The sequence below is a fragment of the Kogia breviceps genome, chromosome 13 (assembly GCF_026419965.1).
Source record: "Kogia breviceps isolate mKogBre1 chromosome 13, mKogBre1 haplotype 1, whole genome shotgun sequence".
NCBI lineage: Eukaryota > Metazoa > Chordata > Mammalia > Artiodactyla > Physeteridae > Kogia > Kogia breviceps.
In genome coordinates, this window is record NC_081322.1 from 16,679,017 (window position 1) to 16,702,167 (window position 23,151).

At 36.8% G+C, this 23,151-nt stretch overlaps 1 protein-coding gene and 1 pseudogene across 1 annotated transcript in view; one reads left to right on the forward strand and one right to left on the reverse strand.

Annotated features, from left to right (window-relative positions):
* EYS (eyes shut homolog) overlaps positions 1-23,151 on the forward strand; it is a 1,724,957-nt gene that overhangs the window by 923,762 nt on the left and 778,044 nt on the right. The gene's annotated exons all lie outside the window — the stretch shown is intronic.
* Positions 8,319-8,745, reverse strand: LOC131768201 (NADH dehydrogenase [ubiquinone] 1 beta subcomplex subunit 6 pseudogene; annotated as a pseudogene).

Genomic DNA, 23,151 nt, shown 5'->3' on the forward strand with positions numbered 1-23,151 from the left:
TTCTTACCTAATCTGTGTTCCCTTTTCTATTTTTCTCATTCTCCTGCCTCTTTGATATCCTAAGTTTGAGTCTCTATAGCCTTTCCTTTGACAATCATATCCACTCCTGCAAATTCTATCATAAATGTTGTGAAAATGCTTTACTCGTCAGGGTTAAACAGAACCTGACTCTGAAAACAGTTACTCATAGAACCAGCAGGATTGCTGGAGAAGCAGCTCTTTGCAAGAGAAGACAAAATAGGCAAAACCTTGACACAAGAACATTTACTTGGGGTGTCATCACTAGCCCTGCCACAGTTAGACACTGGTGTAATGTAGTCAGTCTGATACTATCTCAGACCCTCTGCCTTTGGCACATTCTCTCAAGATGTTAAGTATCATTCAGGAGCATTCAGCTGGCCATGCTTGCATCACATGGCCACTCTCCAGCTCTCTAGGATGGGTAAAAGAAAGGTCTTCATTCTCTCAAGATAGGTGGTGCCACATAGCTTCCTAATTTTCTATCTACTTGTTACTTTTCTCCCCCTGAACTTCCTAAATAGCATTGAAATTCATCATCTTATATAGATAACAAATTTCCCAATGATTTTTTTTTTTCCTCTGACGTTTTGATCTTCACTCACACCTGAGTTTACATATTGAAGAGAAGTCAAGAAGAAAGCACTGTCCTGGTCAGAGAGAGATCAGAAGCGTGGGAGAGCTCCTACCATGGGCTATGCTCGCATGGGAGAAGCACCACTCTATTCATGGAAATAGTTTTATGCAAGTTCGTGGGGGGAAGGATTCAGTGTAAGGTATGTTAAAAGTCATCATGATTCTTTCTCTTAAGAATGTTCTTTCTAAAGCACAGCAGCACTCACACTACTTTCTGTTTTAAGACCTTAATTGTTCATCTGTTACCACTGTAGAAAAAAATTATAGTCTTTCTCATTGGATTGAAAGTCCCACAAGATTTACCTTTCACTGACCATTACAATTTCACTTCGTGCTAATCAAAATTCTTCATCTTTTAGCATACCAAAAATTTACATGGATCACAACAGTCACTGAATTGATACCTTTCTTCACAACATGCCCTCCAACTATATAACTATCTCAATTGTTCTTATAAATATACTATAATATTCATGAAGATTTAAAGCCTTTCTTGGTTGCCTTGACCTGAGGAATTATCTTCAGAGATATCTATTAGTGATCCATTAACTGTCAATTATTTATTATCCATTCAGCACTCACCCATTTGTTATAGGGGCAGTGAAAATATTTTCTTCTTATTTTCTGCTCAGTTTATCATACATAGAGTAGATGCTACAATTTTATGTTTCAAAATTCAAAAGTAAGTAAATACTTTTCTTGCTGTGTAAGATACTAATTTATCATTTCAATTTTCATAGAATATAAGTTTAAAATATAAAAATGAGTTGTTTAATGAAGAATGGCAAAATATTTTGATAAAGAAAAGAAAAACAGTATGTCAATGACAGTTTTACCAATTTGTACATTTTTCTGGGTAGAGAACAGAATAGCTCACATATAGCTAATACATTTTTAATTCAATTATGTACTCTTTCTTGAATTTTTATAGTGCTTATCATAAAAATGTCTACCTGGCTATTTTATAATTAAAAATAAATTGAATTCCCTAATGGGTTTTAGATTCATAAGTATCTTATAGTAAAACTACATCAAAGTATTTCTATACAAGTATAAGTAGAAAAAAATAGAATAGGTAGGGATATTTGGATCAGTTTTACTCAGATTTATTTTTTTCTTTAAGTAAAATACAGGTCTTGGTTACAACCAGTAGAACCCAATGCTGGGTAATTTAGTAAATTCACACACATACTACATGTGCACACATATGTGTATGTATGCACACATGTATGTGCATATATGTATGTATGTATAAATGTGTATATGTATAGGCATACACCAAGGGGTTTTTATCCAAAAGATATTGAGGGAAAAATCTGAAGAGATTTCAGGAAGGACAAGTTTTAGAAAGGTCAACAGTAGCAGAACTAATGATGGTGTTTAGGTGCTGCAATTCCCATGGGCATGTTCCAAATATTCCTTGGTTTATATATCTTTTAGCTGAAGATGCAAACTTTAGGAAGCTAGCATCTGATTTGCATAGATAGTGTCAGGAAAGGTGATACAGCTTAACACTACAGGAAATTGAGTGTATAAGTGCTAAGTGCCAAAAACAAAATTCAGATGTTATTAGAGAATAAGGAGCAGTAGATACAGGGAAGACAGAAACAGCAGATATCCACTGGGTGTGCCTTTCCTTGCCCTCTCAGAAAGCTCCCTGGCTCTGAGGGAGCTGGCAGAGAGAGGGAGGCCAGGGCACCTGACTGGTGCAGAGTTTATGTCCTGCATGTCCAGAACCCAGTCTTGTATGTCCTTCCAGCTCTAATCAGTGGCACACTATCTATTTGCCTAAAAAGAGGAAATGATAGTGATAGTCTGATATTGGAACTCAATTATGTATCACACTAAATACATTGAACTAAAGCATGAAGAAATAATATATCTGCCAGAGCCCTTTTAATTGAGTACTACTCTTTGTCCTAAATCATCCTAAGATTGTGAGACACATTCACAGACCAATAAGAAGGAAGTAAACAAATCAATGTTTTTGTTATAAGGACTCCTCCACTCGGATCAGATGTTCAGCTTTTTGATAAGTATGTATGTACATATAGTTGCAGTGACTTTCTCTTTTGTTTCTTGGAATCTTGAGTTTCAGGTACATTATGATCTTAACTGGACAAAACAAACAGTTTTATATAAATAACTATTGTTGAATTGCAGAGATGATTATTTTTTATTTGTACAGGATTCTTTTTGCCTACTATATAACATAGTTCAGACCTTTAAAATCAACCATTAATATCCCTTGTCATTGCTACTCGTAATTAGAAAAAGGCTTAGCAGGAGAGAAGAAAGAAGATGGAGCAGATATGGCGGAAGCATCACCTAAGGAGGGTGGGGTCTGGATGTCCTGGACACTCAGGCTTCCCTGAGCGGACACTCATGTGGTGCCTGGGGTGCAAGGGCTCCCCTTGCTCAGTGGGTTCTGACTCTGGCATATTGTAGAACTAACCATTAATACTTTCTTTCCATTGACACAGATGGGAAAGAGATGTAGATTCACAAATTGAGACCAAAGCAAAATTGAAGATCAGATGAACTTTCCCCCTGATATAACCAAGCATTTGACCTATATTTTGGTATTTTGCAAGTAAATACTTAAAATTTCAATACGAATTTTGATTTTATAACATAATAAAATATAAAACATTTACTTTTGGTACAGTGCACTAATAATCACCTTTGTCATCAATTTTTCACAGAAGTGTTTTTGATTTTATTAAATAGTTGTTTTTTAAATGAAGTCTGTCTCTTTCAGTACTGTATAGTCTTTTCAGGTATATCTTCTTTATTGGAGTATAATTGCTTTACAGTGTTCTGTTAGTCTCTGGAGTACAATGAAGTGAAGCAGCTATATATATACATATATCCCCTCCCTCGTGGACCTCCCTCCCCACCAGCCCCACCCATTCAGCTCATCACAGAGCACCGAGTTGAGCTCCCTGTGGTATACAGCAGGTCCCTACTAGTTATCTACTTTGTACACGGTAGTGTATTTATGTCAAACCTAATCTCCCAATCTGTCCCACCCTCCCCTTGCCCTGCCCCATGTCCACACGTCCGTTCTCTGCGTCTGCATTTCTATTCCTGCCTAGCAAATAGGTTCATCTGTACCACTTTTGTAGATTCCACGTATATACTTTAATATATGGTATTTGTTTTTCTCTTTCTGACTTACTTCACCTTGTATGACAGACTCTAGGTCCAACCACACCTCTACAAATAACCCAATTTCATTTCTTTCTAAGGCTGAGTATTATTCCATTATATATATGTACCACATCTTCTTTATCCATTCATCTCTTGATGGACATTTAGCTTGTTTCTATTTCCTGGCTATTGTAAATAGTGCTTCAATGAACATCGGGATGCAAGTGTCTTTTTGAATTATGGTTTTCTCAGTGTATATGCCCAGTAGTGGGATTGCTGGGTCATATGCTAGTTCTATTTTTAGTTTTTTAAGGAACCTCACTCCTGTTCCTCACAGTGTATCAATTTACATCCCCATCAACAATGCAAGAGGATTCCCTTTTCTCCGCACCCTCTCCAGTGTTTATTGTTTGCAGATTTTTTGATGATGGCCATTCTGACCGGTGTGAGGTGATACCTCATTGTAGTTTTGCATTTCTCTAATAATAAGTGATGTTGACCAGCTTTTCATGTGCCTCTTGACCATCTGTATGTCTTCTTTTGAGAAATGTCTATTTAGGTCTCAAAATGGATTAAAGACCTAAATGTAAGACCAGACACTATAAAACTCTTAGAGGAAAACATAGGAAAAATGCTCTTTGACATAGATGACAGCAAGATCTTTTATGACCCATCTCCTAGAGTAATGAAAATAAAAACAAAAATAAGTCAATGGGACCTAATTAAACTTAAAATCTTTTGCACAGCAAAGGAAACCATAAACAAGACAAAAAGACAACCCTCAGAATGGGAGAAAATATTTGCAAATGAAGCAACAGACAAAGGATTAATCTCCAAAATATACAAACAGCTCATGCAGCTCAATATTAAAAAAAAAAAAAAAAAAAAAAAATCAGGCAACCCAAACAGGTATATCTTTATCTTCTTAAGAAAAAAAAATGAAAAGAAAAGCATTCATAAATGAATTATGTTCTATAATTTTAAGAGTTTCATATATATCAAAAATAACAGAATTCAGATTGTAAAATGTAATATTAACATTTTCACTAAGAATTTCACTCTTTCATGTTATTAATATCTCTTCAATGTACATGATATACATGATAACCTGAATTTTCATTAATATTTGATAAACTAACATAGTCCCTGAAAATTAGTCATGACCATTTTCATTGAAAAATATCCTGTTCATGAAATTGCATGTGGATTTTATGTCATTGTATGATATTCTCCCCTCTGTGCTTTTTGTAGATGTCAATAATTTGAATGTATTTGCCTTTCCCAAGTTTATTTCAATCAGACTTCAAATTATCACTACCAGTATGCAAACATTTACTGCTAGACTAAATTTCCTACCTGGTAAATTTTAATATCAATTATAGAATTTAGGAGAACCAAATAATAAAGTGAAGAAGAAAAAAATGATTCTCAGTATTCATTGGAAACAGTAATGCCCTTATCAAAATTTGTGTGGTAGAAGGGAATTAAACACACCAGTCTTCATAAATTGACTTAGCTTTTACCTATGTCGTTGCAAAACTAACACTAACAAAAAGTTTGCAATTATGTTTTTCTTTTCTTTCTTATTATGTTCAATTATTTAAAATGTCACATATGTATGTAATTGTTACCATTCTAGAGCAGAACAATAGCCATCTGTTCACGATTATTTTCTGTGATATAAAGTTGTTTCTGAGAAGGACTCAGCCTTCCTTGATATATATAGTTGCAAACTACCCTGTCACCACAGAGAAATTATCTCACACCATATTATATTCATTAGTGTGCACCCTGTAGAACGGGAATTGATTATTATTTTAATGTAGCCATGATGACAGTCTATATTTTCTAATCTCATCAAATTCATTGGATACAATCGAGGTTTGTTTCCATAGCAACCATGAGTGAAAGGAAGAACTACAGTACAGGTTTATCCTGCACTTCAAAGAAGACGAAATTTCAAAAAGGGGGGAGTAGGCGAATTCTGGGAGGAGGGGATTCTGATTCAATAGCCACCAAGAAGTGTCTATGAATCTTTGACCAAGGACTGCACATTAAATAATTTACTACACTGTCAGGCAGACAAATCATGAAGAAGCAATAACTTCCAGGATAAAATTAGACTGTTCCAGGAAACATAGTGTGTTCAAATTTCCTACAAGGCTGAAAAACGTTTTTAAATCCAAAATTTGAGGATGATAGAATAACCATGATGGTTTAAAAAAAATCAGGCTAGGGTCTTGCCACTGCTCTGTAAATGTGAAACTGTAATTTTTATAATTTACAATTTCTGTAACTTAAAAAGAAAACTCATTTAAAACCAACATTCCTATTATTTTCAAGTTGCCATAACAAAAATGTGCAACCTCTTTCCACAGGAGGGAGTAAAGATGAGTTATGTAAGAGAGACAGATGAAGGGATATCTTATTGATCCATTCTGAGAAGGTAGCAAAGACCTGCCTAGAGAATAACCTAGAAAATAGTTGTAAACTCTGGAGAAAAAGCAGAAGAATAGCAGCTGAGGTCACGGTGCTTAATCTAAAGATACTAGTAAGGAAATTAACTCTTTTTCTCTGAAGACCCAGTTGATTCCCTCTAGTACTAATGAGAAGAGAGGCTTGGAGTAAAGCCAGGGTAGCAATTGAAAAGTGACACTTTGCATCACTGATTGCCTAAGCCTGAATGTGATGTAATGTAATCCACAAAAACAAAAGCTCTTTGGCGTCCTCAATAACTTTTAACAGCATAAAAAGGTTCTGAGATCAACAGGATTGAAAGCCACTGGTCTGTGGTGTTAAATCTTCTAAAAATACAGCAAGAACTTGAGCCCAAGTCTACAGAAAATGAATGAAGAGAGAAAACATCATGCCAGTCACATTGTTTTAGGGCTTGAATACAAATTAGAGCTTATTCTTCTATACAGAACTCATTTAAGGATGAGGAAACTGAGACCTAAAGCGTGAACAACTACCTAGAATTTTACATTGGAAAAAGCACCTATTGTTCTTGACCCTAAAGCAATGCTCTTTCAGTTATTCTACATTGCTTTATTTAAAATGCATATTTTTTATTTAGTTTTAAATTGGCAATATTACATTGTTTTAATCAATATGAGTGACTCATATTTAATCAATATGAGTGACTGAAGTCAATGTGAGTGACTAAATAAACTTTCTTGTTTATTTTTGTAATATTTCAGTTTTTTCAGATGTATGCTTCTTTCTTTCATTTACAAAAATATTTTAAAAAGCAAGATAGAACACATATTTTTTGTTATACACCCAGCTTCATTAAGTTGCCACTAGTTGCACCTCTGCTAACATTATAACATATGGATGTACATTCAGATTGTTAGACACTCAAACAACTAGAGTAGTAGTAAGCATAATCCAACCAGTAGTAAGCATAATCTAACCAGTAGTAAGCATAATCTAACCATAATCTAATCTTCAGTAAGGCTAGAAAAACACCAATCCTATTCAGGGATGGTTTCAAGTGTGAAAAGCCCTTCACATTCCTTCACCACTGTATGTAAAGATGAGTCCTTTGCTTCTGGCCTCTTTATTTGTGGTAGCAGCTCTTCATTATTTAAAAAAAAAAAAAAAAAAAAAAAAAAAGCAAGCTCATTGTTATAGAAACCTGACCCCAATAAAATTCTGTAGAGAATTGACCAGTAATTTTTTTCTAAATTTGGAGGAAAATAAAGGGGAGATCCCTTCCCTCCCTGAGTTTCTATGTTTTTGTTGTCCTCACTTGAGTCTCCATGTTTTAGAATCATTTAGTCCAACCCTTACCCAGTTGATTTTCATCTGTAAGAAACAAGATGTTTTCAATTTGAAAAAACAAAAACACTATGATATAGAGTCTCTTATTATAGTCTTCATATGGAAATCAAATTTCACTCCCCTCTCCAACTTCACCAGAAACTTCCGTGTATGATAGATGGTCTCATCTATGTTGTGCGTGTGTGTTTATGGGATGGATAATTTGAACAATTAGATAGACAGAATTTTTATGAAGGTTATTTTGAAGTGTTGAAACTACTGCTTCTCACTGGTATACAATAGATCTATGAAGACTTCAGTTTCTCCTCTCATCAGTTTTTACTCAAATATTTCCCTTAAATAACATAATTTTCTATTATGTTTCTCATTTAAAATATCTTGTATAGGAAGATTCATGTCCAAATATTTTTTGGTAAGAAGATAAGTGATCACTTTGTTTATCAGTACCAGTTTATCATTTTAAAAAGGTTTAATTTAATTTTCTGTAGCATTACTTGACTTAGAGAACTTTAATAAAATTCTAAAGGTCTTTCATGTTCAAGAGGAAGAATCTAGTCTTAATGGGATTGCCTTCACAACTAACGTACTAGCTTATGAATTCAGCCTTAAGCTTTCTATGTGAAGTGAGGTTAAGATCACAGGAAAAGAGAGGGCACAGTTTTTTTTAATCTGAATAAACTTTATTAAAGTTACTTTTCCAAAAAATATATCAGTAAGTTTGGTAATGCAGCAACAAACTTGGGCTCAAACACCTTTGAAATTTTAAAAGTAATCTTCAATGATGTTGATCAGGAAATTCTTTCATTGGTGGGATTACTTCCCCAATTTCCAGAATTGTATCACCTAGAAATATTCTTGGCTTCCTTTCAACAATGGCATATGGTTTTGTATTCACATGATATTTGAGATAATAATGAGTAATCCAGACAGGGGCCAGTACATGAGTAAAAGCAAAGATACTGTGTCGGTACGTCTTATAGATCACGTTCTTCCAGGGGGCCCCGTCCTGCAAAAGCTTATTCCCGAATTGCTTCATAGGCCACATCCTCCTCCGGGGCAGCGCTAGTTCACCAGGCGGCTCAGCTCCTGACCCTTCAGCTGTCACCTTCGCAGCTCTTGCAGGTGCTGCAGCCTCAGTTTCTCGTGGGGCATACACCCGGTCGCTGCTGGTACCAAGGCAGTAGGATACTGCGCGCCCCCGAGCTAGTGTCTTATCACGCTATCTCCCGCTCTGAAAAGCGACCTTGCAGGACACCAAGGAGCAGCGCACCGTTATAGAGGGGGTGCTTTTATCGAAGCTGATGTAATTCCCATGTTATGTCCAGTTTTCACAGGTTTGTAAAAAAGGAGATATTTAAACACATAACAATAAAATTATAAAGTATAGTAGAATCTGTGAAATAATGAAAAAAGTTAAGTATTATATTCCTAACTCTATTTGCAGAAATTAAATGAATAGCTTCTTATTCATTGTGTCCAAATATTTTTGTATTTTTACTATGCTTATTCCAATGGAGTCAGAAAGCAAACTGGGGTGAGGCAGGGGTACCATCTTGCTTCAATCTCCTACTCCAGTTTCAGCTCGTAGCCTACGATACTTCCCTCCTTACAAGTTGGTGGGAAGCATAGGAATACTCTTTCCAAAGCTTTCACTTCATTGTCCATACTGTTGCTTTTTCCTCCACTTGGGTAGGTAAAATTAATCAAAATCTGGCATTCAGTGGTATGAATTAGCTTTCATTCTGTATGGTACAGGTCAAAGCTTACACAGGTCATGCATGCACCCATCCATCTTTGTTTTTTCTCTTGGACATGACAATCTTCACATACAACAGCCCTTGTGCCCCTAGTCTCCAGGCAAGGAGGACTTTCGGGGCAAGTTATACTCCCAGGCAGGCTGCATGGCAGGGATGAGATGAATTTGGGGGTGAGACACTATTTTCCAGCTTCTCTACCTCGAACTTGAAGGTAAGTAGAATGCATTGAGCCAGGTTATCATGAATTAAAGGTGGGAGGTCAGAGATATGGCTGTGATCTCAGATAATGCTATCTGGTTTTGTCTGGAAATCTAGCACTGTAATAGAGACTATACTTGGATGTCTTTTTTTCTATTGAGATTCCACTAGTGTTTAATAAAGACAGAGGGTAAGAGGAATATGTGATTGGATCCCTAATATCTAACCAAATTCAAGAAAAGACAAATTTTAAAAATCAGTTAAAATTTAAATTACTACTAAGTGATATAGAAGTCTAATTTGTTCAGATTAAAATGTGTCCATGGCATTTTAAAACATATCATAAGCAGAAGTTATTTTGGTTTTGAAAATCTGACAGCATACAGTTTTCTCTTTGCCTAGAGTAACAGGAAAATAAACAATAGAACTAATATTTCCAATTTATATCTAGTGAACATTTTGATGTATAGAATAGCATTATATGTGTATTGATTCTTTGTCTATTTTGACTTTAATGGAAAGAAAATAGGAATTTTCCTTTCCAATATGTAGTTGCTATTAAGGTTTCTTCAATTAACTCATTTGTGTATTAGAAAGCCTAATTATTGTGAGACTTGAAACAAAGCAGTCAATATACTTGCTGTCCTGTGTGGTCTGAGAAGTATTAAAGGGGTTTCTAGTAAATTACTTATCATCAAACACAGATATCATTGTGGGTCTGGTGTCTCAGAGCTTTCACATTGCCAATCTGTAAAAATAACACTAACTTCTTCATATAAGAGTTAAATAATGAACAGACAAGAGGAAGGCAAATATGATTTTAAAAACCATAAACTCAATCTTTCCAGTTCAAATCAATTGTGAGGTGACATCATGTGTGTTTAGGGCTGTATTGCTAAATCACGTGGCTTTAGGAAGCTAATGTTTGATCCTGTAACTTTAAATATATACAAGATCCTGTCACCAAAACCATATCTTCCCTGTTAGATTTCAGCCTCATAAATACTTTGGGAATGAGGAGAAATAATTTTTAAAAAGTGGCAAATCCCCACTTAAGTTGTCCTAAATGAGACCAATTCAGTAATGAAATAAAATTATTAAAGTAATCAGGATATTGCCCACTATATTTTAAAACATCTTAAAAATAGAGGTTAGCTTCATGGTGACAGAAGACACTCCCCTCATCTCTCCTTTTCCATCTACAACCAGTAAAATGGAAACAACTCTGCCCAACACACCAGGATGCTGAGGAGGCCACACATCTGTGCATCTGAAGGTGAGTGGACTGGAATGTAGAAGATGTGGTGCCCGCTGGGCCTCGACCCTGGCCCCCTGGATGCAGCGCCGGATCCCCAAACTCTAAAGACTTGCTATCAGAAGGGAAGAGGCACACACGACTCTGGCCTACTGGACCGAGCGCCCATGGCCATGGGGACCTGGGCAACAGCAGCAGGACCACGACCCTGGTCCCTCTCACCAGGGTAGCGCCTGTGACCTTGGACCCCCATTGCAGTGGTGCTGGAGAAGGAGACCCTGAACACAGCGGAGGCTCGTGCTCTCCCAGTGCACCCAGGGGTGATGCTGGAGACAGCAGTGTCACCAGGAGAAGCAAGACACCAGGAACCCTGGAGGCACAAGCAGTGATGATGAGGGCACAAGAGACACCTCGGACAGAGGCGACCAAGGGTGGACTGTGTTGCTTCTCAAATGGAACCAGAGGAAGCGCAGGGAAGAGAAACTGAAAAAGTGTGCTACAGTGCCACCTACTGATATACAAAAGAAAAGCTTCTCATTACCAACCTGCTGAACTGCTTAAATCAAAGTTTAAAAAGCATTACCTAAAAGAAAGGTGTTCACTACTTCAGATGTACAAGAAGAGGAGCAACTAAATAAGCATCACACAAAAAGCATGATAACATTGTAACACAAGAAGAAATTGACAATTCTCCAGAAGCCAAAGTTAAAGTCACAGAAGATTGTGATCTGATAGAGAATTCAAAATAGCTGTCATGAAGAAACTCAGTGAGCTACAAGAAAGCTCAGAAAGACAGTTTAATGAGCTCAGGAATAAAATGAATGAGCATAAGGAATACTCTACCAAAGAGAGTGAAACTTTAAAAAAGAACCAAACAGAAACTCTGGAGCTGAAGAATTCAAAAACCAAGACAAAGAATGCATTAGAAAACATTAGTGGGCTTCCCTGGTGGCACAGTGGTTGACAGTCCGCCTGCCGATGCTAGGGACATGGGTTCAAGCCCCTGTCCGGGAGGATCCCACATGCCGCAGAGCAGCTAGGCCCATGAGCCATGGTCGCTGAGCCTGCACATCTGGAGCCTGTCCTCTGCAACAGGAGAGGCCACAACAGTGAGAGGCCCGCGTACCAACCCCCCCAAAAAAAATTAAAACGAAAAAATTAAAACATTGGCAATAGAGCAGACCATATGGAAGAGAGAATTAATGAGTTTGAAGATAGAAATCTAGAAATGATACAGGGAGAAGAGGAAGGAGAACCAAGATTCTTTGTTAAAATAAAAAAATTATTTGACAGCCACCCAACTCTATTAGGAAAGTCAACCTTAGTGTAATGGGTATCCCAAAAGAAAAAAGAGAGGGAGAAAGAAGCAAAGATTTATTTAAAGAAATAATAGCTGAGAACTTCCCAAACCTAGGAAGGAACTAGGTATACAGCTAGCTCCATGAAACTAAGAGAACACCTAATTACCTCAATGCAAAAAGATCTTTTTCAAGACACACTATATTAAAGCTGTCAGAAGTCTATGATAAAGAATTTTAAAAGCAGCCAGGTAAAAAAGGACAGTAACCTACAAAGCACCCCCATATCAGACAATCAGCAGACTTCTCAGTAGAAACCCTACAGGCCAGGAGAGAATGGAATGACATTCTCAAAATATTGAAAGACAAAAACTATCAGCCAAGAATACTGTCCAGCAAAGTTACCCTTCAGATATGAAGGAAAAATAAAGACCTTCTAGGACAAATAAAGCTGAGAGAGCACATTACCACAATTCCTGCTTTACAGGAAATGTTGAAAGGAGTTCTTCTATCTTAAATGAAAAGGCAAAAATACACAAAACTTTGAGTAAACTGATAAATAGACATTCAGAATGAGAAAACTGCAATTCTATATCAGAATAGATTGTTAAACATTTAATTATAGGATAAAGATTGAAGGGGAAAAAAGCAGTACATTTAATTATAGGTACTTCAATTTGATAATGAACTTACAACATTAAAAAAAGGTAATTTGAGACAAAAAAAAAACATTAAAAAGGGTAGAGGAAAAGTAGGGACCGCATACAGGCAAATGAGATAAGATGATATCAGCAGAAAATGGATGACTTTATCTATGTGATAAACCTCATGGTAACCTCAAAACATAAATCTAGAGTAGAGATGCAAAACATAAAAAAGCAACTGAGAAAACATCATAATAAACACCAACTCACATGACAGACAGAAACACAAGGAATAAGAAACATTGGAGATATAGAGCAATGAGAAAACAGAAGATTGAATGCCAGTACTAACTTCTCATCTATCAGTAATCACCCTAAATATAAATGGAGTAAATTCACCAATCAAAAGATACAGAGTGGCTGGATTGATTAAAAACACAAGACTGACTGTATGCTGCCTTCAGGAGACTCACCTCAGCCCTAAAGACAAACATAACTCCAGGTGAAGGGATGGAAAATGATACTCCAAGCAAATGGCAGCCCCACAAAAACACATGGAACCATACTCATGTCAGACAAAATAGGCTTCAAGTCAAAAGAGGTAAGAAGAGAAAGATGGACATTATATGATAAAAGGGACAATCTATCAAGAAAGCATAACATTTATTAATAAATATGCACCTAACATAGGAGCACCAAAATATCTAAAACAATTATTAACAGACCTAAAGGAAGAAAATGACAACACAATAATAGTAGGGGATTCATCTCTTCACTTATATCTCTGGATAGATCATCCAGAAAGCAAACAAGGCAACAGTGGCCTTAAATGAAACATTAGACTGGATGGATTTGACAGATCAGTACAGAACGTTCCATCCAAAAGGAACAGAATACACAGTCTCCTCAAGTGCCCATGGAATATTCTCAAGGCTAGACCATATGTTGGGACACAAAACAAGTCTCAAGAAATTTACAAAGTTTGAAATTACAATATCTTTTAAAATCACAGTGGTATGGAAGTAGAAGTCAACTGCAAGGAGAAAGCTGGAAAAATCACAAATGTGTGGGGACTAAACTACACGCTACTGAACAACTATGGAGTCAACAAAGAAATCAAAGGAGAAATAAAAAATACCTAAAGACAAATGAAAATGAACATGTCAAAATCTATGGATTGCAGCAAAAGCAGTACTGAGTGTCCTTTGCCTGCTTTAAAAACACTGTGAAGTCTTCTTGGTCCAAGAGTGAAAGTGATACTCTTTAGCTCAGTATCTCAAGTCCCTTATGACCTACCCAGTGAGAGCTGTCCATTCTCAACTCCCGAATTTCTCTTTCTTACCCTCACATGCCTTTTTGGCTTACCTTTCACACCTGCACTTTTGCAAAACTTATCTCTCCCCCTAAGACCTTTTCCTGTTCTTCTGCCTACAAATGTTTTTTCATGATTGAGCACCATGTCAAATGTCACCTCTTCCTATGGAGACCTCTTCCCAAGTCTCCCAAAAAGTAGACCTCAGTGCTCTCACAACCCTTCATAGCCTTGGTCTGTCTTGCTGGCTAACAGTGAGCTTTCTGGGAGCACTACTGAATACCTGCATCCAGCACAGTCTCTGGCCCCCATAGTAGTCAGTCAATATTTCTTTGATAAATAAATGAACAAGGGCTTCCCTGGTGGTGCAGTGGTTGAGAATCTGCCTGCCGATGCAGGAGACACGGGTTCGTGCCCTGGTCCGGGAAGATCCCACATGCCACGGAGCAACCAAGCCCGTGAGCCATGGCCGCTGGGCCTGTGCGTCCGGAGCCTGTGCCCCGCAACGGGAGAGGCCACAACAGTGAGAGGCCCGCATACCGCAAAAAAAAAAAAAAAAAAAAAAAAAAAAAAAGAACAAAAAATGTACTGCAATTTTTGAAGAAATATCTGGTTTCTTCATGCTAAATTCTAGCAAAACATTGCCATTTGTTTCCCTACACTGGGGCCATTCAGCATTATAATTGTCATTGATGAAACTTCCTAAAATGTAAGAGTAATTTTCAAATACCTTAATTTTATAAAAGTCCTCTAAAACTTGAGAAAATAACTATAAAATCAAGAATTATAATAATGCTGAAGACTGAGATAATTAATTTCAAGAATGTGGCTTTTCAGATATAAAAGACACAACTAGTTGGATATAAAGACACAACTTGGCATATGTGAGGAGGGGATAGATACTAAGGACCATGACTGGGGTTATGACTGTGGTTATGATGATTCAGAGCCAAGGTAATTCTCTAGCTTGAGGGGCAATATGTCTTCAGTAACCCATGTTTCTGTTTCAGGACAAGTGTTTCGTGTCCAAACAAACAGTTGGACATGCATTACAAGAGTTAGAAAGCCGAATTGGTGGCTTTGACCCCAAATACCTGGGTGGGGGAGTTACCTGTAAGCCCAGTGAACTCTTTCTGAAAAACTCTTATTAACATTCATTGGAACACTTAGATTCCATAGAAACTGTTTTATAAAAGCTTAAAAACAAGATTTTTCTCAAGAAGCATCATCAGGTTCACACAAGAATGAGTAATCCTTGATTCAGACCCCCTAGAGTTTTATAACATAAAACTTTGTAAGGATGATTTGACCTGGATTTTTTTTTTCTTCAAATCAAGCCAGTTTCCTCAGCCTTAGAAAACACATCCCAATGACTATCTGTCTTTGAAGTGCTTAGTGTTCCTGCCAGGAGAATTTAACTGCAAAATGTTTTTACAGGTACCTGAAGAAATTGGCTCACTTTGTAAAGTTAGTTCACATTGGCTACTGAATTAAGTAAAATACCTAACAAAGGAAAAATAACAGTTTTGACAGAACATATATGTTTTATTTTGACAGAATGAAATATCTTAAATGAATTTTTAAGTTTTTGATAATAAAATATCAGGAATTCAAAGGACATATTTATGTTCTGACCTATTGTAGCAAGAGGAAGGATGTGAAGTTCATCTAAAAGCAGTAACAGACCATTGAGAACTTACATTGCAGCTCAGATTTATGTCATGAGAAATCAGTCTTTGATCTACTCTAAGAATAGTCCTGCCTACCTTTGTTCTTGCAATAATTTAAAATTCCTGTGGTGCAGAAATATCACAGATCTACTTTAAGCTTATTTAGTTTTAACCAAATTGGATTTTTTTCATCATTCCAAAGACTGTTAAAGGATCAATTAATGTTACAATTTTCCTGCTGGAATTCTGCACAGGTTGAAAGAAAGCTGTCAATAACAGGACCATTTTATCTGAAGTTGATTTACTCCTAACGTAAGACTTAAACAAGCACTGTCTTTTAAGAAAAAGAGATATATAAATAAAAGATAGGTATTTTGAAAATTAGTGAATTGTTAATATGGGTACTGTTTGGTATTGTTTAGAAGCAAACAAACATGCCAGTGTGCTACTCATTATTTTCTTGGAAAACAAGGCACTCAATCATAATATATCAGTGTCTGGGTTTTTCTAAATTTCCAAGCAATGAATGAATAAATAAAAAGTTAAAATGTAGAATTTAAGATGGGGAAAAATTAGCTTTTGTTTTTGACATTGTCCTAAGATAATGAGAAATAAGGTCTACTTAAGCAAGCCACACAAAAAGAAATTCTGCCAATGTCAGTCTGTTATTTTAGCAACCTTAGTAAGCAAATTGAAGCTCTGCACAGTTAATGTAAGCATTGTTATGCAATCGATAATGAAAATAGCCAAAACACTGACTAAACCTGGCCATGGTCAATTTAGTCCATCATCTTGACACAATCACGTTGGTTTTCCAAAACAGTTTTCTTTCAGATGGATGCTCTGAGAATGTAAAATAATCCATTTAAGGCTCTTGCAGTAACAATCGAACTCACTCTGCCTTTGACTTAAAAATATTTATGCATCTTCCACTAACTCACTCCTAGGAGAAACTCACTTCTGTAAACAAAAATCAGGGGCTAATCAATATAATAAACTTAACATCACAGTCCACTTGTGATATACATGATGAAGATATTTTAACAATCATTGGTACTTAGTTGACACAGTTCAACTTTGCCATGTCTAGGCAATTCCTTTTCTGAGAAATGCACATTGTTTGAATGTGTGATTAAACCTTTTAAAATCAGGGCATTTGATTAGCAAGGAAAAATAAAATCATTCCAATACAAATTCTAAGTCTATCTTTAAAGGTGAAAAAAATTAACCAAGGCATGGATGCTAGCTTAAATGCAGCTTCATGTTTATAACTTGGAGATTTTGTTGTACGTGGAGCATATGTAAACTTGTTGTTGCTAGGAATTTATCAAAGAGTAAATAGGTAAGTGCTATGATGGAGGAAAATTGTGGTCCCTCAAAATTAATAATATTTTGCAAGTGTCCTATTAAATAAAAGAGACCTAGAGCATTTATTTTAATGAATTTATGTAATATAAACCATTTGGGTTCTAAATTCAAAATTATTGAATTACTAGATTTATATAATTTGGGTAACAAGTATATCACTGACAATTATAAATAAGGTGAAGCTTAAAATATGTATATAATTTGGGGATTGATTTTTATTACTTGAGACCTTAGCAGTTGCCATTAATAATTTTGGAAGAATTAGTATGGTGGTCATTGTGTGCTTCCCAGATCCCCCTTCAGGAATAAAAATCAGACTTCTAAAGCTACTGCAAGTACTGCTACAAAAAGACCTCAGCTCTCAGCTTCCCACAGGTATGGCAGAGCTGCGTCAGCCAAGGTCAGGTCTCAGTCCCAGGGCAACACTCATTCACTGAAGTCTTTATTTGTCAACACCCCTTCCTTTCTAATGTTTGTACAAAGTCATCATGGATAGACTGACCCAGTCCTCTAGCCCAAGTGGGTATGATTCTGAAGTGTTATACCAGCTTCAGAATTTCCCATATTTTTGGCAGGGGCTTCCACTGAGATCACATAATGTCTCAACTTTTTTCCCTTTGTTTAGTCCTACTTGCCTTTGGAAGGTGATGATCCTACTAACAAACCTCCTGCACAACCATCTCCTTATAGAGTCTGCTTCCCAGGCAATCCAACCTGTGAGACATAGATATTAAGGCCATAAAAAATCATAAAGCCCTTTTCCAATTCTGTAGCTACCTAATGTATTTTTGTACAGAAGAGTTGGGCTTAAAATATTAATATTATTGGTTATAAGAATGTGTAAAATAACATAAGAATAGTTCAAATAATAAGATTAACATGTTCAGAATACTAATATCATAAAAACACTAGATAATATTTCTTTTATTCCACATCATTATCTCAACCCTTCTTCCAAGGTCAAGCTGTGCCTCTGTAATACCTGACCTATCTATAATCTACAATTCTAACCAGGCGTCAGTTTACTTTTCACCTGTTGGTTACAATCAATAGAATTCTGACACTCATAAATGGAAAGGTGACCTACAATCCTCTATTGACTGCTCATTGTCTTTAAAGGAAATGGATTGATTTTGGTGTGCGTATGAATAGTGTATGCTTTTTATATCTTATTCATAACATTTCTTGACAGACCTTAAAAATAAAACTTGAGAACTTCTGATGCCAGCGTCCTTGTCCTCACGGTGAGCCACAGCCACACCCCACCTTTGTAAGAGACCCTCCAACACTAGCAGGGAGAGAGACCTTCAAGATGGCAGAGCAGTAAGATGTGGAGATCAACTTCCTCCCCACAAATACATCAGAAATACATCAATATGTGGGACAACTCCTACAGAACACCTACTGAATGCTGGCAGAAGACCTCAGAATTCCCAAAAGTTTTTCTTTCTTTCTTCCTTTTTTTCTCCCTTTTCTTCTGAGGTATGTGGTTGACAGGGTCTTATGTTCTGGCCAGGTGTCAGGCCTATGCCTCTGAGGTGGGAGAGCGAAGTTCAGGACACTGTTCCACCAGAGACCTCCCGGACCCACGTAATATCAAATGATGAAAGCACTCCCAGAGATCTCCATCTCAACGCTAAGACCCATCTCCAGTCAATGACCAGCAAGGTACAGTGCTGGACACCCTATGCAAAACAACTAGCAAGACAGGAACACAACCCCACCCATTAGCTGAGAAGCTGTCTAAAATCATAATAAGGTGACAGACACCCTAAAACACACCACCAGATGCGGTCCTGCCCACCAGAAAGAAAAGATCCAGCCTCATCCGCCAGAACACAAGCACGAGTCCCCTCCACTAGGAAACCTACACAACCCACTGAACCAACCTTAGCCACTGGGGGCAGATACCAAAAACAACAGGAACTATGAACCTGCATCCTGCAAAAAGGAGACCCCAAACACAGTAAGTTAAGCAAAATAGGAAGACACAGAAATGTGAAGCAGGTGAAGAAGCAAAGTAAAAACACACCAGACCAAACAAATGAAGAGGAAATAGGCAGGCTACCTGAAAAATAATTCAAAGAAATGATAGTAAAGATGATCCAAAATCTTGGAAATAGAATGGAGAAAATACAAGAAACGTTTAACAAGGACCCAGAAAAACTAAAGAGCAAACAAAACATGATGAACAACCAATAAATGAAATTAAAAATTCTCTAGAAGGAATCAATAGCAGAATAACTGAGACAGAAGAACAGATAAGTGACCTCGAAGATAAAAGAGTGGAAATTATTACAGCAGAGCACAATAAACAAAAAAGAATGAAAAGAACTGAGGACAGTCTCAGAGACGTCTGGGACAACATTAAACACAACAACATTCGAATTATAGGGGTACCAGAAGAAGAAGAGCAAAAGAAAGGGACTGAGAAAACATTTGAAGAGATTATAGACAAAAACTTCCCTAATATGGGAAAGGAAATAGTCAACCAAGTCCGGGAAGCACAGAGAGTCCCATACAGGTTAAAGCCAAGGAGAAACATGCCAAGACACATATTAATCAAACTATCAAAATTTAAATACAAAGAAAAAATATTAAAAGCACCAAGGGAAAATAACATACAAGGGAATACCCATAACGTTAACAGCTGATCTTTCACCAGAAACTCTGCAAGCTAGGAGGGAGTGGCAGGACATATTTAAAATGATGAAAGGGAAAAACCTACAATTAAAATTACTCTACCCAGCAAGGATCTCTTTCAGATTCAACAGAGAAACTAAAGTCTTTACAGACAAGTAAAAGCTAAGAGAATTCAGCACCAACAAACCAGCTTTACAACAAGTGCTAAAGGAACTTCTCTAGGCAGGAAACACAAGAGAAGGAAAAGAGCTACAATAACAATTCCATAACAATTAAGAAAATAGTAATAGGAACATACATATCAATAATTATCTTAAATGTAAATGGGTTAAATGCTCCAACCAAAATACATAGACTGGCTGAATGGATACAAAAACAAGACCTGTATATATGCTGTCTGCAAGAGAACCACTTCAGAACTAGGGAGACATACAGACTGAAAGTGAGAGGATGCAAAAAGATATTCCATGCAAATGGAAATCAGAAGAAAGCTGGAGTAGCAATTCTCATATCAGGCAAAATCGACTTTAAAATAAAGACTATTACAAGAGACAAAGAAGGACACTACATAACGATCAACAGATCAATCCAAGAAGAAGATATAACAATTGTAAATATTTATGCATCCAACAGAGGAGAACCTCAATACATAAGGCAAATACTAACAGCCATAAAAGGGGAAATAGACAGTAACACAATCATAGTAGGGGACTTTAACACCCCACTTTCACTAAAGGACAGATCATCTAAAATGAAAATAAATAAGGAAACATGAGCTTTAAATGATAAATTAAACAAGATGGACTTAATTGATATTTATAGGACATTCCATTCAAAAACAACAGAATACACTTTCTTCTCAAGTGCTCATGAAACTTTGTCCAAGATATATCATATCTTTGGTCACAAATTAAGCTTTGATAAATTTAAACATATTGAAATCGTATCACATTTCTTCTCTGAACACAATGTTATTAGACTAGATATCAATTACAGGAAAAAACTCTGTAAAAAATACAAACACACAGAGGCTAAACAATACAGTACTTAATAACCAAGGGATCACTGAAGAAATCAAAGAGAGAGTGGCATGGACATATATACACCACCAAATGTAAAATAACTAGCTAGTGGGAAGCAGCCACATAGCACAGGGAGATCAGCTTGGTGCTTTGTGGCCACCTAGAGAGGTGGGATAGGGAGGGGGGAAGGGAAGCTCAAGAGGGAACATCTATGGGGATATATGTATATGTATAGCTGATTCACTTTGTTATAAAGCAGAAACTAACACACCATTGTAAAGCAATTTTACTCCAATAAAGATGTTTAAATAACTAAATAAATAAAACTCTCTTTACGTGCCCATAACCTTACAAATCAATTGCTAAAGTACGTGTAGATAGTATATATCCATTAATTGCAGTAGACAAAATTACAACATAACTTATATAATTAATTTTTTTCTTTTTTTTTCCTTTGGAAGAAATTATTTTATTTTTAATTTTAATATTAAAATATCTTTCATTTTATTTTATTTTATTTATTTATTTATTTATTTTTTTGTGATATGCGGGTCTCTCACTGTTGTGGCCTCTCCCGTTGCGAAGCACAGGCTCCGGACACGCAGGCTCAGCGGCCATGGCTCACGGGCCCAGCCGCTCCGCGGCACGTGGGATCTTCCCAGACCGGGGCACGAACCCGTGTCCCCTGCATCGGCAGGCGGGCTCTCAACCACTGCGCCACCAAGGAAGCCCTCTTTCATTTTAAATTACAGATATGACCACACACCATACATTTATTTTTTTTTTTTTATTTTTTATTTTTTTAACATCTTTATTGGAGTATAATTGTTTTACAATAGTGTGTTAGTTTTCCCTCTACAACAAACTAAATCAGTTATACATACACACATGCTCCCACATCTCCTCCCTCTTGCATCACCCTCTCTCCCACCCTCCCTATCCCACCCCCCCAGGCGGTCACAAAGCACAGAGGTGATCTCCCTGTGCTATGCAGCAGCTTCCCACCAGCTATCTAATTTACATTTGATAGTGTATATATGTCCCTGCCACTCCCCCACTTCGTCACAGCCCACCCCTCCCCCTCCCCATATCCTCAAGTCCATGCTCGAGTAAGTCTGTGTTTTATTCCCGTCCTAACACTAATCTCTTCATGACATTTTTTTCCCTTAGAGTCCATATATATGTGTTAGCATACGGTATTTGTTTTTCTCCTTCTGACTTACTTCACTCTGTATGACAGACTCCAGGTCCATCCACCTCATTATAAATAACTCAGTTTCATTTCTTTTTATGGCTGAGTAATATTCCATTGTATATATGTGCCACATCTTCTTTATCCATTCATCTGTTGATGGACACTTAGGTTGCTTCCATGTCCTGGCTATTGCAAATAGAGCTGCAATGAACATTTTGGTACATGAGTCTTTCTGAATTATGGTTTTCTCAGGGTATATTCCCAGTAGTGGGATTGCTGGGTCCTATGGTAGTTCTATTTGTAGTTTTTTAAGGAACCTCCATACTGTTCTCCATAGTGACTGTATCAATTTACATTCCCACCAGCAGTGCAAGAGGGTTCCCTTTTCTCCACACCCTCTCCAGCATTTATTGTTTCTAGAGTTTTTGATGATGGCCAATCTGACCGGTGTGAGATGATATCTCATTGTAGTTTTGATTTGCATTTCTCTAATGATTAATGAGGTTGAACATTCTTTCATGTGTTTGTTAGCAATCTGTATATCTTCTTTGGAGAAATGTCTATTTAGTTCTTCTGCCCATTTTTGGATTGGGTTGTTTGTTTTTTTGTTATTGAGCTGCATGAGTTGCTTATAAATTTTGGAAATTAATCCTTTGTCAGTTGCTTCATTTGCAAATATTTTCTCCCATTCTGAGGGTTGTCTTTTGGTCTTGTTTATGGTATCCTTTGCTGTGCAAAAGCTTTTAAGTTTCATTAGGTCCCATTTGTTCATTTGTGTTTTTATTTCCATTTCTCTAGGAGATGGGTCAAAAAGGATCTTGCTGTGATTTATGTCGTATAGTGTTCTGCCTATGTTTTCCTCTAAGAGTTTGATAGTGTCTGGCCTTACATTTAGGTCTTTAACCCATTTTGAGTTTATTTTTGTGTGTGGTGTTAGGGATTGTTCTAATTTCATTCTTTTACATGTAGCTGTCCAGTTTTCCCAGCACCACTTACTGAAGAGGCTGTCTTTTCTCCACTGTATATCCTTCCCTCCTTTATCAAAGATAAGGTGACCATATGTGTGTGGGTTTATCTCTGGGCTCTCTATCCTGTTCCATTGATCTATATTTCTGTTTTTGTGCCAGTACCATATTGTCTTGATTACTGTAGCCTTGTAGTAGAGTCTGAAGTCAGGGAGCCTAATTCCTACAGCT